Raw genomic sequence first — 14,286 nt, forward strand, 5'->3', positions numbered from 1 at the left:
TCACATGGCTCCAGCCAACCCAAAAACTAGCAACTAGTAGCTCCCCGGAAGGGTGCATGTAACTAAGGTCTAAAGTGTCATTACTCCCGCTGAAACCATTATATCATTATTATTAGCAATGGCATTTGACCTGGAAGTCATTGGGAGAATCCTCCCGTAAAAAAACAGAGTCTAGTAGTCATCTGAGTAACTGCAATGTTTGTAGTTTTGCTCTGAGGAAACCTTAGAACTTTGTAAGAGTCTTTTACTTCTGGCTGATTGTTTCAAACTGTCTGCTTACCTTCCTAAAAGGTTTCTTTCTAAAGGCTGAATAGGTGGTTTAAAGATTTTAATGGTGTTGTAGATGTATACACACAAACGGGTTTGTGCAAAAGCGTTAGAATGGATATTTGAAGCCCAAATTACACATTTAGCATTAAAAGTTGGGGAAGAAACAACAAATGGACTCATCCAGGTTTATTGTTGTTACTTTTGCATTTTCAATCCTCTTCTGAGCAAAACTGAGATCTTCCACAATCAACAGTTGAAGGGTGGGGGAAAACATGAGTAATGTGGAAAAAACGTGGGTGTTAGCGGGGCAGCGAATGCTTCAGTCCCATCAGAGATAAAGATAGAGATGGATTAAAGAGTGGAGAGGAAGGGAGAGGCAAAGACTTTAATGAATTAATGAATCTTCTCACAACTAGATGCCTCCTCTGCAGCTCAGACGCAACCGATGAAATAATAAATAAACACATGAATAAGTCAGGAGGCCTGGATGAGACGGTGCTCCAGAGGGGAAGAAGATGGAGAGTTGAAGGGGGGGCTGGAAAGGCGTAGAGGCAAGTGGTGAGCCTCTCTGGTGATTTTCTCCAACATCAAGCAGCTGGAGGTTACTGAAAAATTTAGCAATACGCAGAGAGCCGCTGAATGCTAATACAGCCGGCTGACTTCTGCCATCTTTCACCACCCCACAAGAGTCTGGACTGGCACCACCTTCAGGCTCAGGTGACCTTGGATGGCAGCGGGGGGAACGAGCGGCCACTATGCATAATAATGACTTTGAGTTTATGGGGCTGTCAGCAGCTGCAGGGGGGGGGTCTGGGTGACACTGGTATGCCAAAGGCCAAGGCGGAGGTGGGCTGGGTCCCATTGACCCAATGCTACTAGATTATATTTAGGTGGATGATAAAACAATTTAGCACCATTAAAAGCAACCATAAATGATGTACACTACATTAAAAAAAAAACATTCAAATCATGTTAATACGATAAACACAAGGAAACATCAAGTCAAATGCAAGGAGACAGAATCAATTTGAACTGAAATCTAGTGAAGACAGTGTGTCTTTCAGGATTGGGATACAGGAAAGCCAAGAGATTCCTGAGATTCCTAATATAGTTCTGACCCAAAGAAATTCTGTTTTACTTGTGTTGAGTTAAAAAAAAGGGGGGGTGCAAGGCTGGAGTCTAGTCTACTGGGGTGCTGAAACTGGGTGCTTATTTCAAAACCCTGAGGTACACCAGATGTAATAGTGGAGGCCTGTGATAGAAAATGTCTTAGTTGTACATATTTAGAATGGTAAGACATATACAAATTGAACCACTGCAGGGTAGAGTGAGTGATCGCAATGGGGGAGAGATGATGGAGGAGCCAATGAGAGTTGCTAACAACTGCAGCACTGAGGTCAAAGCAAACAAGACCAAACCTGAATCAGCTGCCATGAACTCATTAGTGATTTTAAACAAAGCAGTTTTTGAACAGAGGTGGGTATGCAAAGCTGTATCGCTCCTCAAGTAAATTGTTACCAGTTAGTTGGAAGTGGAGTTAAAAGACAACAATTTGCGGCACTATATATGAGAGAAATTGAAAGTTAGATAGAGAATGTAGAGTATCTAACCCAGAGGGATCCAAATCAGGATTTTTGAGAGTTGGAGCAACAGTTTTTTTATTGAATAAGGAACACAGCTCATTGAAAGAGAGACACATGTAATAGCCGAAATAATAAGAAGGCTTACGAGAAACAAGATCTAGCCATAATTGTTTGGGGGAGGTTGAGTTTAGGAATAGAGAGGTTGGCTTCACTTATTCATCTCTTGCTTTACAGGGCAACAGTCTGATCAGAGTTAACTATTTTGGTCGTTTAACCCCAGGTTCAGGAAAGATTTAAGCAGATTTCCAAAGCAACTCAACTTTGCTCTGACCAAAAATATTTGTGTGATTTTAAGTAATGTTTTGGAATATCGTCAGGTTGTTTTGTCCCGATAAACACGGCTAAGGTTCAGAAAGCGGTTTGCTGCTTTAGCTTTAGTTCAACCATCACCTGAATGCTGACTGATGATCCTGTCTTCTGGACACACCTGAGAAAACTCTGACTCAAGATTTTTGCAACTTAACAGAAAAAACAGATTTCCAGTGGATGCAGAGTGAAACCATGTTTAGTGTGTGTGGTTTCTTTCCTGACACAAATGTTGATGTCTTTTTATCAAAAAAGTACAAATTGTAATAAAATATAATGACAGCATTGATAAAAGAATACCTATAAAGATTTCGTAATACTTCCTTGCATTTTAACCTTGACACTAAAGATGTCACCGGCGACACCCAACACACCATAACTCCTACATCAATTAGCTGACTCTGATGTGAATAAAAGTAGCTTTGCAGCAATATTGGAGCTAAAGTTTTGCTTTAAAAGTGTTCATAACCACCGTTTTTTGTGTTGCAAAGGTAGTTACATTGAATCTGGTTTGCAATTATATATTCAGTTCAGTTTTCCTCAAAAAATTCCTCTTCACAGCTGCGGTTGACTCAAAGCGCTACACAAAAAGCATCAACACGGAGCTTTATTCATCATAGCTGTTATAATCCAATTAGAGTATAAGTGACCAACAGATTACATGAAGAGTTTTTAATGTAATCCCCATACTGAGCAAGCAAAAGTTGACAGTGGAGAGGAAAACTCCTTCTGAATAGAAGATTAAAAGGAAACCTCCAGCAGAAGCACATTCATGGGGTTTAAAACGTTGCAATAATAAATACTTCCCCGTGTGTGTGTGTGTGGGTGTGTGGGTGTGTGTGTGTGTGTTCACATCAACATCACAGAGAGCTGCCCACCCCTAATAGTTATCAGAAATGGAAAAGCAGGTAAAATGTTTTTTTGTTTTTTACCCTGCAACAGACTGGCGACCTGTCCAGGGTGTCCCCTGCCTTCGCCCACAAGTGGCCTGGATAGGCTCCGGCAGCCCCGTGACCCCGAAAGGGAAAAAGCAGTTAAGAAAATGAATGAATGAATGAATGTTTTTTTTCTCCAGCTTTGAACCCTTCAAATTTCAGGAATCTGTGCTGGAACTCAGGCTTGAAGGGCTCCTTGTTTTCTGTCCCCCTAACAGGCTGTATGGGAAGGTCGGGGCGAGCCCTGAGCATCAGCGCAGACATGGTTCTTGGGCTGAACTGGTTGCCGGGCGACGCTGCTGTGGTCCCCCGCCACCATAATCAGAACTCTACGTCCGGCTCCCAGCAGTCTGCTCGACTCACATCACAGCCAGCGCTGTTTCTGCTCCTAAACCGCCTCATACCCCTCCCATTAAATGCCCCCCCCCCCCCCCATTTCTTTGCTGCACTGTTGACATTTATAAAGCAGAGGAAAAGTGGAACCTCTTCATTGAGGGCCATTTCTTTGTGGAGATGACCCTCACATTCCTCAGCGCACTGGAAAACACACAGAGAGAAATAGTAGCACTTCTTCGTCTTTCCTCTATCGCATGCATTAATGCCCCCCTCACACATCCCTGCAATGTCTGGATCACTTGAAGCAGCAGATCCGGTGTTGTGCCGCTCAACACCCCCACTCCCGTCCTCTGTAATCACTGGGAATGTCTTAGAGCCTGGCTGGCTGGCTCTGCTTGCCCCAGATCTCTGGCTGCAAGCGAGGTCATCTGTCCAGAGCACAGCACATCTCCAGGGAGGCGGAGCCAGGAGGATGCATTGAGCTATTTTTGGATGAAGGATAAGGGATACCCTAGCTTCAAGTTGCACTGGCCAAAGTTGCCCAGTAGTAATTTGTTCAAGCATTGAGTGACCTCTACTCTACCTAGACATGCTCTTTTGATAAACAGCATCTCTGCTAGAATATTGTAATTTTTTAGTTTCCCATTGTAATCAGATGATTAAAAAAAAGCATGAATCACAGTAGCACCCACTTTATAGCTACACCCATTGCAAAATGTCACCATGGTAACTCCTCAAAGGCTAATCGAGCATTTCCTTGCTTTGCTGCTCACAACCAAGGGAACACTTTTCAGTTAAAATAAGGAAGCCAGGTCAATTCACTGGAAGAGCACTAAAAGGTATTATAGTCAGTCTCCTTTCACTCAAATGTTAAAAATGTACTTCAACAGAAACATACTTTTTTTTTTTAAATATATTTATGTGTCAGAGTGTTCGAGTGTACAAGTGTACAAGTGTATGAGTGTACGAGTGTCTGTCCCAACCTGAACACATCTTTGTGTGGTTATGTTGACATTGCTTGCTGAGAACTCACTGAACATAGATGATGGACAGGGGTGGAAATGTGTTGATAGGGTGTAAAAGTGTGGTGGAAAGATGGAAGGAGAACTCTGAGAGCACAGAGGAGAAGAGTTGTGGGCTAGGAAGTCGTAAATATTAGTGAGGGAGACGAATGGATGAAGGATGAAGCGTGGAAAGACATATGGTCCTAACAGCATACCTGTGAAGGTGTGGAAGGTTTTAGGAGAGGAGGGAGTAGGGTTTCTGAGTTTCCTAGCCTTTGCCAAACATAGGTAGGATAGGCTCTAGGACTCCTTGACCCAAAATGTGCTATCTTAGATGACCCCACCCTTACATTGACGTGTTCTCCCTACCATGACAAAGGTGGATAAAGGTGGAAAGGTTTCATATAATCCATGGACACCAGTGAAGATCACAAATCATTGAAGAAAAAAGGTTCAGCGCACTGTCTAGTGGGTCTAGATGACCCAACTCCCAATGTTAAAGTGCCTAGGATAGCACAAGGGTTACCGAAATAGGAAAATTATTAGATTCAATTTTTTTATTACTGGATTATACCTAAATATTAGAACAAAAACTATCATGCAATAAATAAAAAAACAAAAGCAGAGTAGATACTTGATGTAGTCCTTGATACAAACCTATTTCAGATTTTTAGGATCCTGAAACACCTTTGAATTTAGCAAATAACGGAGCCATGCAACAGAGTGGTGCTTATCCTTTAAACATTTAACCTCCTTTTGTATTCAGTCTGCCGCCACAAAAAAGACAATTATGAGTATTTTGACCATCTCAAAAAGGAAAACCAAATGTACGCAGAAAAATATTTGGGTTCTTTGATTCATTGTTCAGCTCCTGCACAACTATTTCAATGACTATAAACAGATAAGTCCATTCAGAGATGTCTCCGTCTAGACTACCTGATAGAGAGCTCTCACTTTACGCTACCCAAAAAAAACTATGTTGCAAATATGATCACCAGGTTGCTTAATCTTATAACATTGTAAATTAATATTGTTTTTCAGTTATTTTAATTGTAACCCTTGTGCTATCCTAGGCACTTTACCATTGGGAGTTGGGTCATCTAGACCCACTTGACAGTGCGTTGAACCTTTTTTCTTCAATGATTTGTGATCTTCACTGGTGTCCATGGATTACATGAAATCTTTGCACCTTTATCCACCTTTGTCATGGTAGGGAGAACACATCAATGTAAGGGTGGGGTCATTTAAGATAGCACAAGGGTTAATTTAATTTAAACATGTGTAGATTTGGGCTTCCTGGTTAACAGGAACCTCAAAATGTAGTTTGTCTCAGGTTATTGCTGTTCTTGGAACTTATTGAAGTGTGCAGAGCAGACTCCTGTCCCTCTGTAGACTTCTGTTTCTGTGCGGAATAAAGTAATGGATGGCATCAGAGATGATCTGTCCAGTGTTCATATTATGTCTGTTTGACTGCCAAAATGGAAGCATTTGTTTAATACAGGTAACCTGAAAACATTATTTTTCTTTTAAATGATGCAGGTTCTAGTCTAGATTCTAACACACTGGTGAAATTCTGTCCGCTGCATGAAATGAACACAATAAAAGCAGAATAAGGCAGTGGAGAGCCAGGATTCAGGAGGGAAGCTGAAGTTATGAGAATGGGTATTGGACAGACGATTGCTATGTTTGCTCGCCAGATAAATAAATTACAATCTAAGACATTTCAGTCGGTATGGCCGAGCAGTTAAAGTGAAGAGAAAACATTTTGAGGCCTTACACTGTTAAAGTTTACAGTTCCTTAGTTTATGTGCAGACGTGTCAAACTTCGTTTAGTTCTTTGCCAGATATATAGATACCTAGAGTCTTCTTTACAGGATGTTCGCATGTTTTTGCTCTTTGTTTTTCAAACTCCGCTGCTTCAGCACCCACATTTGAAACTATTGATACATGGCACTATTTAAATGTAGTTTTAAACCACCTGTTAGCTAACATAACCCAATCCACCAGTAGAATTATGTTTGTGTAGAGAGATTGCGTAGATGTTTGGAACGATCTGGGTTTTTTTTGTCTGGAACTCTGGAAGCCTAAAGTAAAACTTTTGATGGACAGGTTGGTTTCATTTAAGTTGCATCATACAAGCTGTCCTGCAATCTGTGGAAGTTTTCAAAAAAGCTAAACTTTGTAAAACTTTTAATATTGTTTCAATAAATTAAAAACATTGTTAATGTCATTATTGCTATTTGGTTAGTTTTTTAAAAATGTATAAAGGTTTTCTTAGATTTAGAATAAACATGTTTTTTATTGATGGGCTTGATTTCTATGGCACCATTTAATCAAAAATACTCTTTCTGTTTGTTAAACTCAGACGTTTTAGTTTTTTTATTCACTGAAATTGTGCATTGACCAAACTACGGAAAGTGGGTGGGCTTAATGTTGGACACTTAGAGCATTTTAAGTTTTTGAAGAAAGAAAATGTGATGGCAGAACAAAAATGGTTGCTTAAATGGTGACTTCATAACTTAAATAATTAAATTAAAGTTAAAACTAAACATGTGAATTGGTTTAAAAACCTTTTTTTTTTTTTTACAACTACAGTCATTTTGACTTGTTAAGTTCTCTTAACTACGCATTTTTTGCAGTGTACACGTCATTGTAATTGTCTCAAAGTATGGCATTGTGGTCTATGGTACTGTGCAATGTATATATTTGTAATAAAGATTAAAATGCACCTTTAAGTGTTTCTTTCTCCAAATATTTCTCAAAATTGCTCGTTGTAAAGTAGAACAGTAGAACACTGTGGGGGACTTTGCAGCTAGAATAGAATAGAATAGAATAGAATAGAAAAGAATAGAATAGAATAGAATAGAATAGAACCTTATTGATCATATGCAAAGAAATTGGACGGCCTTGAAGCCTGGAAAAATAGGAACTCAATAAATCTGTTTATAAAAGTAAACAGTTAAACAATTTAAAAAAAATAAAGTAGAGCAGGCGAGGAGTGACAGACTAGTTTTAGGAAAAAAGGGAGTTCTTAAGATCTCAGTTGAGAAGAATCTGTTGCCTCAACTGATTTTTTGCCCATGCAGCACGTTGTGTTGAGGATGGTTGATGTTATCTATGATGGCAGTGAACTTACTTTACAGCCTCACCTCCACCACAGCCTCAAGTGAGCTTAACTGTCTTTTAAGAACAAAGGTGGCTCTGTTAATCAGCCTGTCCAGTCTCCTTCAGTCCTTCGATTTTTAGGCTACAGACTGCAGCAAACATGATGCTGCTTGCCACCAGTCTGGTAAAACATGTGTAGCATAGTGCTGCAGACATCAGAAGATCTCAGTCAATTCTCCCTGCACACACAGTGATAGCAGCTGCACTGCTCCAATCGCAATGCCCCTGGCCAGGAGCAACATAGGGATCAGTGTCTTAAGGACACATAGACACATGGGCAGGTAAGGTAGGAACAGAACCCTGCGACCTTCCGATCAGAGTTTGACTGCTCTACCTCTGCACCACAGCTAATAAGGAAGTTCTCTTTATGCTTAGCATGATTTATTGGGCTTTGATTTCATGTCGGATGTCCTTCCTGACAAAAGTCTCAACATTTACATCGGACTTGGGACTGGTACGTGAAAGCTTTGGATAGGGGTTTCAGTAGGTGGCATTGTTTTATCCGATTAACTTCAATAAACTTAGTAAGCTTAACTGAAATGTCACTAATTTGATGTGAAAATGAAAATAACAGTATAACCCAAAGAAATGTGTGCATGAAATGTCAACATAATAGAAATTATAGGCCTAAAAAGGTATGCTGGCACCAGACCTTCAAACTTTATTTATTTGTATAGTTCCTTCCATTCAGATTGAAGCACAAAGCGCTTTACATAAAATTGAATACAATACTCGTAAAAAAACCAAAAACATTTTAACCAAAACATACAGGACAATTAAAACCCCTCTCTCACCAAATTCCTCCCGCCACCCACCCAGGTCCCCCAATATAACCCTCATGTCAAAACAAAAATGTAGGAACTGCAGCTCTAAAGATACATTCCTACCTGCCTATGAAAGTATAATCTGGGCACTTTATTGGTGAAGTTGTAACAGAAAAACATTTTAGGCCAGAACTTTAACTCTATCATCAGCAATGAAGGTGTTCTATGGGAGATCGTGTTTTGATTTAACAGAATCTCCCATAGAACCATACCGACACATGACCACTGCTCTCACTCATTGTTTAAACCTCAAGCAATAATGCAGAAGCCGTGTGAACTGAAATAAGGGGGGGGAAAACATTTTCAGACGTTTTTATGGGAAATGGCAGAATCATTTCCCAGCATTCCCTCTGGGTTCAAAGTCGGAGTGCCCAACTCAGCCTGAGGTCTCCCCCAGTGGGCGCCCATCTGCCGGTGCTGCCTGAAGAGGGAATATTCTATGGGGGGGTCTGCGATGAGGGTCACTTTGTCACCCTTACTCTCATATCGATGGATGGTCTATGATAGACTTAGTCAGAACAAATATGTTTAAACAAAGCAGATTTTTGTCAACCTTGTGTACAAATGGAAATGTTGAATTGTCTAAATTGAAGCATCATATTCTCGCCAAATAATCTAAGGCTCTTGAACAAACAAGCCTTGACTTGACTTCTCGTCCTGACCATGTCAAACAGCTGAGAAGCTCCTTTATAAAGAACGTCTCAAATAAACCTTCAATCAAATGCACCCTTGCAATTGTTAAGGGTGAAAGGGTCCCTGCTGAAACTCAGAAATAACCAATCTTCTCAAGCAGAGGGATGTTGCCAAACATCCCAACATCCCTCTGCTTGTCTCTTTACTCCTAACTGGCTACATTTTCAAAAGAACAGTGCAACATGTGTATCTTTTTAAGAAAATGAGCAAAATCAGAGTTTTTTTCTCTCAGAAACTGAAATGACCTGACCCATGGAAGACTTGGAAACATTGTTTAATCCACTTTTAGTCATGTAGCCAGGATTTGTTCTACCAAGCTTTTTAGTTTGGAACTACAGGAAAAATGTCATCAACTAAGCATCATTTAATGTTGTAAACTCTAATTTAACTGGGCACATTTTCACCCCTAGTAGTTATGAAAGTCAATTGTTCTGAACTTTCATTTGGCCTGCTTGTTCCTCTGAGATCCTCCCAGAGTTAAAGGAGCATGGATTCAGGAGAAGATACTGGTTTTAATGAACTAGATCCTTTATATTGAAGATAGCTGCTGATTATACAGGATAATTGAACCACTTACAAAAATTTTAAGTTGGTTCTCCAAAGCTCTAAAATTTCCTTTAGCTTGTAAATCTGCATTTGTGTTTCTGCTACTAAAATGAGAACCAATAATGCAAATAGCAACGGGCCAATATCCCAATTGTGCCTTGGCAAAGATGTTTGATATTAAAATGCGTGGCGGTCTTGCAAATCCTAAATATTATTTTAAAGCTGATGGCACAGTAATTGCAGTTCCTCCTCCCTTGAACAGGCATCAAAACATTCTGGTTTTCTGTCACTCTGACTTATCTGTAGTCATTTATACTTGTGTTTCATGCTCATCAAGGTCATAGTGTTTTCCTACAAGCAGGAGTAACATAGTGATAACAACTGTTCAAGATAAATCAATAAGGTTTGTTCATTATTTTTTGTTGGACCCATAGGCTCATCTTCAACTAACTGTAAACAGATTTAAACACAAGTTTTTAAAGGAAATTGGTCCAAGAAGAGTGGATGGCTGATCCGGTGGTCAGGAGAGGTCACCAAGGGCCAAAGGCAGATGGGATAAATCCAGTTATCAAATCAGGTTAGTAAATTATAAAGAAGAATTCAGGGCTGGAGAGTCAATACAATGCAATGATGAATGAAGAAAAGGACTGTTTAACCAAGCAAGAAAGATATAGATAAAGGTGATAATGTTAAATGTTTGTGTAGACATTTAACAGGAGTGGTGAAACAGGATGACTTCTGGTCAAAACAAACACTGCACAGGGCAGGAAAAAATGCTAAAACCAATCAATAACACCCTGTAATAAAATTAAAACCTTGTTATGACCAATAATAGAATGTGAAAATATGTTTATCTATCCATTTTCTAAACTTGTTGAATCTCTTTACTGGGTTACTGGGCTGCTGGAGCCTATCCTGCTGGGTAAATGTGATGTACACCCTGAACAGGTAGCCAGTCAGTCACCGGGCCACACAATAACACATATACAGCTAGGGACAATGTAGAGTAACTGGTTAAGCTATTAAGCATATTTTGGACTATGAAAGAAGCTGAAGTACCGAGAGAAAACCCATGAATGCACAAGGAGAACTAACAAACTCAACACAACTCCACACAGAAAGGTCCCAGCTGAAGTGAGAGTGCAAACTACTACACTACAGTGCAGACCCACATAAACACACATGAAGTCTAAGGATGTATTTAGACTGGAAAACGGCTTGGTCCGGAACCAGTCCGCTTAATTTTTTCCGCATCGAGTCCGGAATCTTGCGTTTGGTCTGTATTTAGACTTTTGTCCAGCGGAATTTCCTGTTACGGACTTAAGCTTGTTAAGTAAACCTCGTGACTAAAAATCTCCTCACTCATTAGTTAGGAATTATGAGGGCGAGGCAAAGCAGAAGGTATGGAGGCAGATGTTATAGAAGTCCTGCGCTCTGTAGTCCTTGTCGGGTTTAGTTCATTCAAACTTTGTATTTTGCTGACCAATTTTAAACGCTTGTATCAATGTCAGGCTAAACTCTTTTTTTCTAGCTGTTTTGGTCCAGTGGAGTACGGTGGCCCTGAAGTGCAAAACATTCAACAAATCACTCGATACAAAAACATTTTTAAGATCACAGCAACAATTTAAAAAGCGTATTACATTTTAGAAAACAAAACAAAATTTCAGAAACCAAAACATAAAAAAGAAAAAAGAAAAAAAAGAAAAAAAGATTTCAGAAAACAAAATTAATTTCCAGGAAAAAAAAGAAATTTTACAAAATGAAAACATTTCAGAAAAAAAATTAATTTCCAGAAAACAAAATGAAATAAAAAAAATGAAAACATTTCAGAAAAACAAAATGAAATATTAAATCTTCAAAAATGAAAAACATTTCCAAACCGGAAGAAGCAGGTACTATGGGACAACGCTGATTGGATGATGTTTGTCAATCATTTGAACTGAAAAGTATTTTAAATGAAGCGACGACGGATTTTATCGTCCAAACAACAATGTACCATGATAATTCCCGTATTTCCCATTTACATATTAAATCAAAAATGCAGCAAACAGATAATGAAGGTTTAAAATATTTTTTGAATATTTCGTCTGAAGCAGAACGGTCACCCGGAAGTAGTTTGTGTGGATGACGTCCGTTCTGCAGGTAAACAAAGAAAGGGACGGTAAAACGTTAACATAAACTTTAATCTTTGAATATTTAGCGGATGTGATGACAGAACGCACCCAGAAATATCAACACCAACCAGGTTTACAAATGTTTCAAAATGTCGTGAGAGGATAAATTCTGTCTAAAGCAGCAGCTGCGAAGAAACGGGTGTTAAAGACGGCGCACATCAGGAAATGCAGTCCCGCCATCCACAGATAAGGTATGGAAGCACATTTGTTTGATCTAATAAATGTAGCGTTAAACGTGATTTCTAGGTGGGTGTTTACAGACAGATCCAAGATCCTTCAGTCATACGTTAATGACAGGTTACCTCATCAGCTGGGGGGGGGGGGGGGGGGTCACGTGGGCAGGATTCTCAGACAGGTGTACCAGCAGCATAAATCAGCAAAGCTGTCAGGTAAACTGCAGCAGTTTGTGTCTCAGAATAACATTTATGAATGCTTCTTATTCATACTATTAAGATCTGTGACTTTAGAGTGTGTCAGTGCACAGAAACATGACAGTAAATGACTGGATGTGCACATCATCAGACACGTCCAGGTGTGTAACTAAAGGTGGCAAAGTCTGTAGTGTAAAATAAATCTTTAAAAAAAACGTTTTAGTCTTTCAGGCAGAGGAGGAGTACCAAATTGTTTTAGACTGTATTTTTTATAAGACTGAAATAATGTATTTTATTCTGAGTTTGGTGTTTTGACCCCTCCCTAATGAATTTCTGGTTTAACCCATTTTCTCCTCATTTTGATGAACTCAACTTTTTCCTGAATGAAAGATGAACGGTAGCTGATGTTTTTCTGTCAGGGATTTTTAATTTATTAATTTATTTCTGTCAGGGATTTCAATGGAGCTGGAGTCCAGTGCAGAGGAAGCTGCAAGCATGTACGAGCAGGAACTGGCGTCCCTTACCTGTGCATCTTCCTCTGGATGTGATGCTGAGCAGCAATGTGGACAAAACTTCCCTGACATGACTCTTTTTGATATAGTTGTTAAGCACAAACAGACTTTTCCCAGATGCATTTTTTCCTCTAATAAATGTGACTGACAGGCACGCTGAGTAAATGCTGATTGTAAGCGCAACATTTGATTGACTGCATGAAGAAGCCCATACAGGAAAATCCACAACCGTTTCTTTGTTTCTGTTACTGAATAACGTATTCATGTTAAGTTTTCAATAAATATACTGCATTGCTATGAAACAAATTTGTTTATTTTCATATCCATTATTACAATCCTCACATCAGCATTCAGTTTTTTCATTGACAAAAAAACATTTCTAAACAACGGCTTTAAAGCTTTAAAACCTAAAATGGTAAACATGGAAAAACTCCTAAATGAAGCAAGCCTAATATGAACATTTTAAACTGGAGTTTTGCTTAAAGGAACATTAAGTTGTTTGGAGTTGTACAAGTGTTTGATGCGATTCCTCAGATGTGATTTCTTGATCATCAGCCCGACACTAAAGCCAGGAATTGTGCTTCGTTTTTCACTCCCCACTGCATCATTTACAACTAATCAGGCTTATGCAGCAGGTTAAAGACGTTTTTTTAAAGGACCTGCAATTTAAAAAAAAAATTAGATATTAAGGTTAAATAATATTTATTGATTACATTGCACATAAATCATGGTGACTTGCCTGTACACTGCACAATGATATGAATGACTTTAGTCTTCTTGAATTCCCATGTAGAGCTGCCATCTGTTCTGCAGCACAAACCTTTCTGGAACTTCGCTTTGAGAAACTTCACCTGCAGAAATATCACATGTTAATTCAATTAAGTATTTTATAAACTTTAAAGTTCATTTTTAAGTTTCAGTATATGTGTATATGCATGGTTCTAAAATATACAATGCACTTAAATATTATTTCCCATAAGAACTTGTTTACTGATTTCAGTCTTAAAGTCGATTTTTAGCAACACTGATGCCATATAATTACTGTAATTACTGTATAAATCACAGAATCAGGCTGGCTCGGAGCTTTTTCTCTCATGTTGTCACCGAAAACGGGAACGGCTATCATGTGAAGACGGTTCGTCTCCATCGGGTTCTTTTTGCGCATGCGCAAGATAAAAAGAAATTATCTTTTCAAAGCAGCACTTTAACATCCTAAAATTAACATCCTTAGAGACATGTGACTGACAAAAGAAAAGATCACAGAATTGATACTTACCTAAAGATGATTGACAGCGTGAACCTCGCAGCCGTAGACATTAGCGCACAGCGTTCAAAGTAAAAGTGCTCACAAACTACTTCCGGGTGACCGTGTGTCAGGCGAAATGTTAAAAATAATTTTAAAGTTCATTAACAGTTTGCTGCATTTTTTATTTGATATATAAATGGGAAATACGTGGATTATTATAGTACATTGTTGTTTGGACGATAAAATCCGTCATCGCTTCAT

The 14,286-nt window shown here is 39.1% G+C and overlaps 2 long non-coding RNA genes across 2 annotated transcripts; one reads left to right on the forward strand and one right to left on the reverse strand.

Annotated features, from left to right (window-relative positions):
- The first annotated feature begins 11,304 nt into the window (after positions 1 to 11,304).
- LOC144995606 (uncharacterized) lies at positions 11,305 to 13,085 on the forward strand. The gene is made up of 2 exons (XR_013659144.1): positions 11,305 to 12,087; positions 12,719 to 13,085. It is a non-coding gene; the product is annotated as an uncharacterized LOC144995606 (long non-coding RNA).
- Positions 13,071 to 14,048, reverse strand: LOC144995605 (uncharacterized). The gene is made up of 3 exons (XR_013659143.1): positions 13,831 to 14,048; positions 13,519 to 13,630; positions 13,071 to 13,438 (listed from the first exon to the last, which is right to left on the reverse strand). It is a non-coding gene; the product is annotated as an uncharacterized LOC144995605 (long non-coding RNA).
- Between the last annotated feature and the right edge of the window lie 238 nt (positions 14,049 to 14,286).

Source organism: Oryzias latipes, chromosome 11 (genome assembly GCF_053564925.1).
Source record: "Oryzias latipes strain Hd-rR chromosome 11, Olatipes_Hd-rR_3.1".
Taxonomy (NCBI): Eukaryota; Metazoa; Chordata; class Actinopteri; order Beloniformes; family Adrianichthyidae; genus Oryzias; species Oryzias latipes.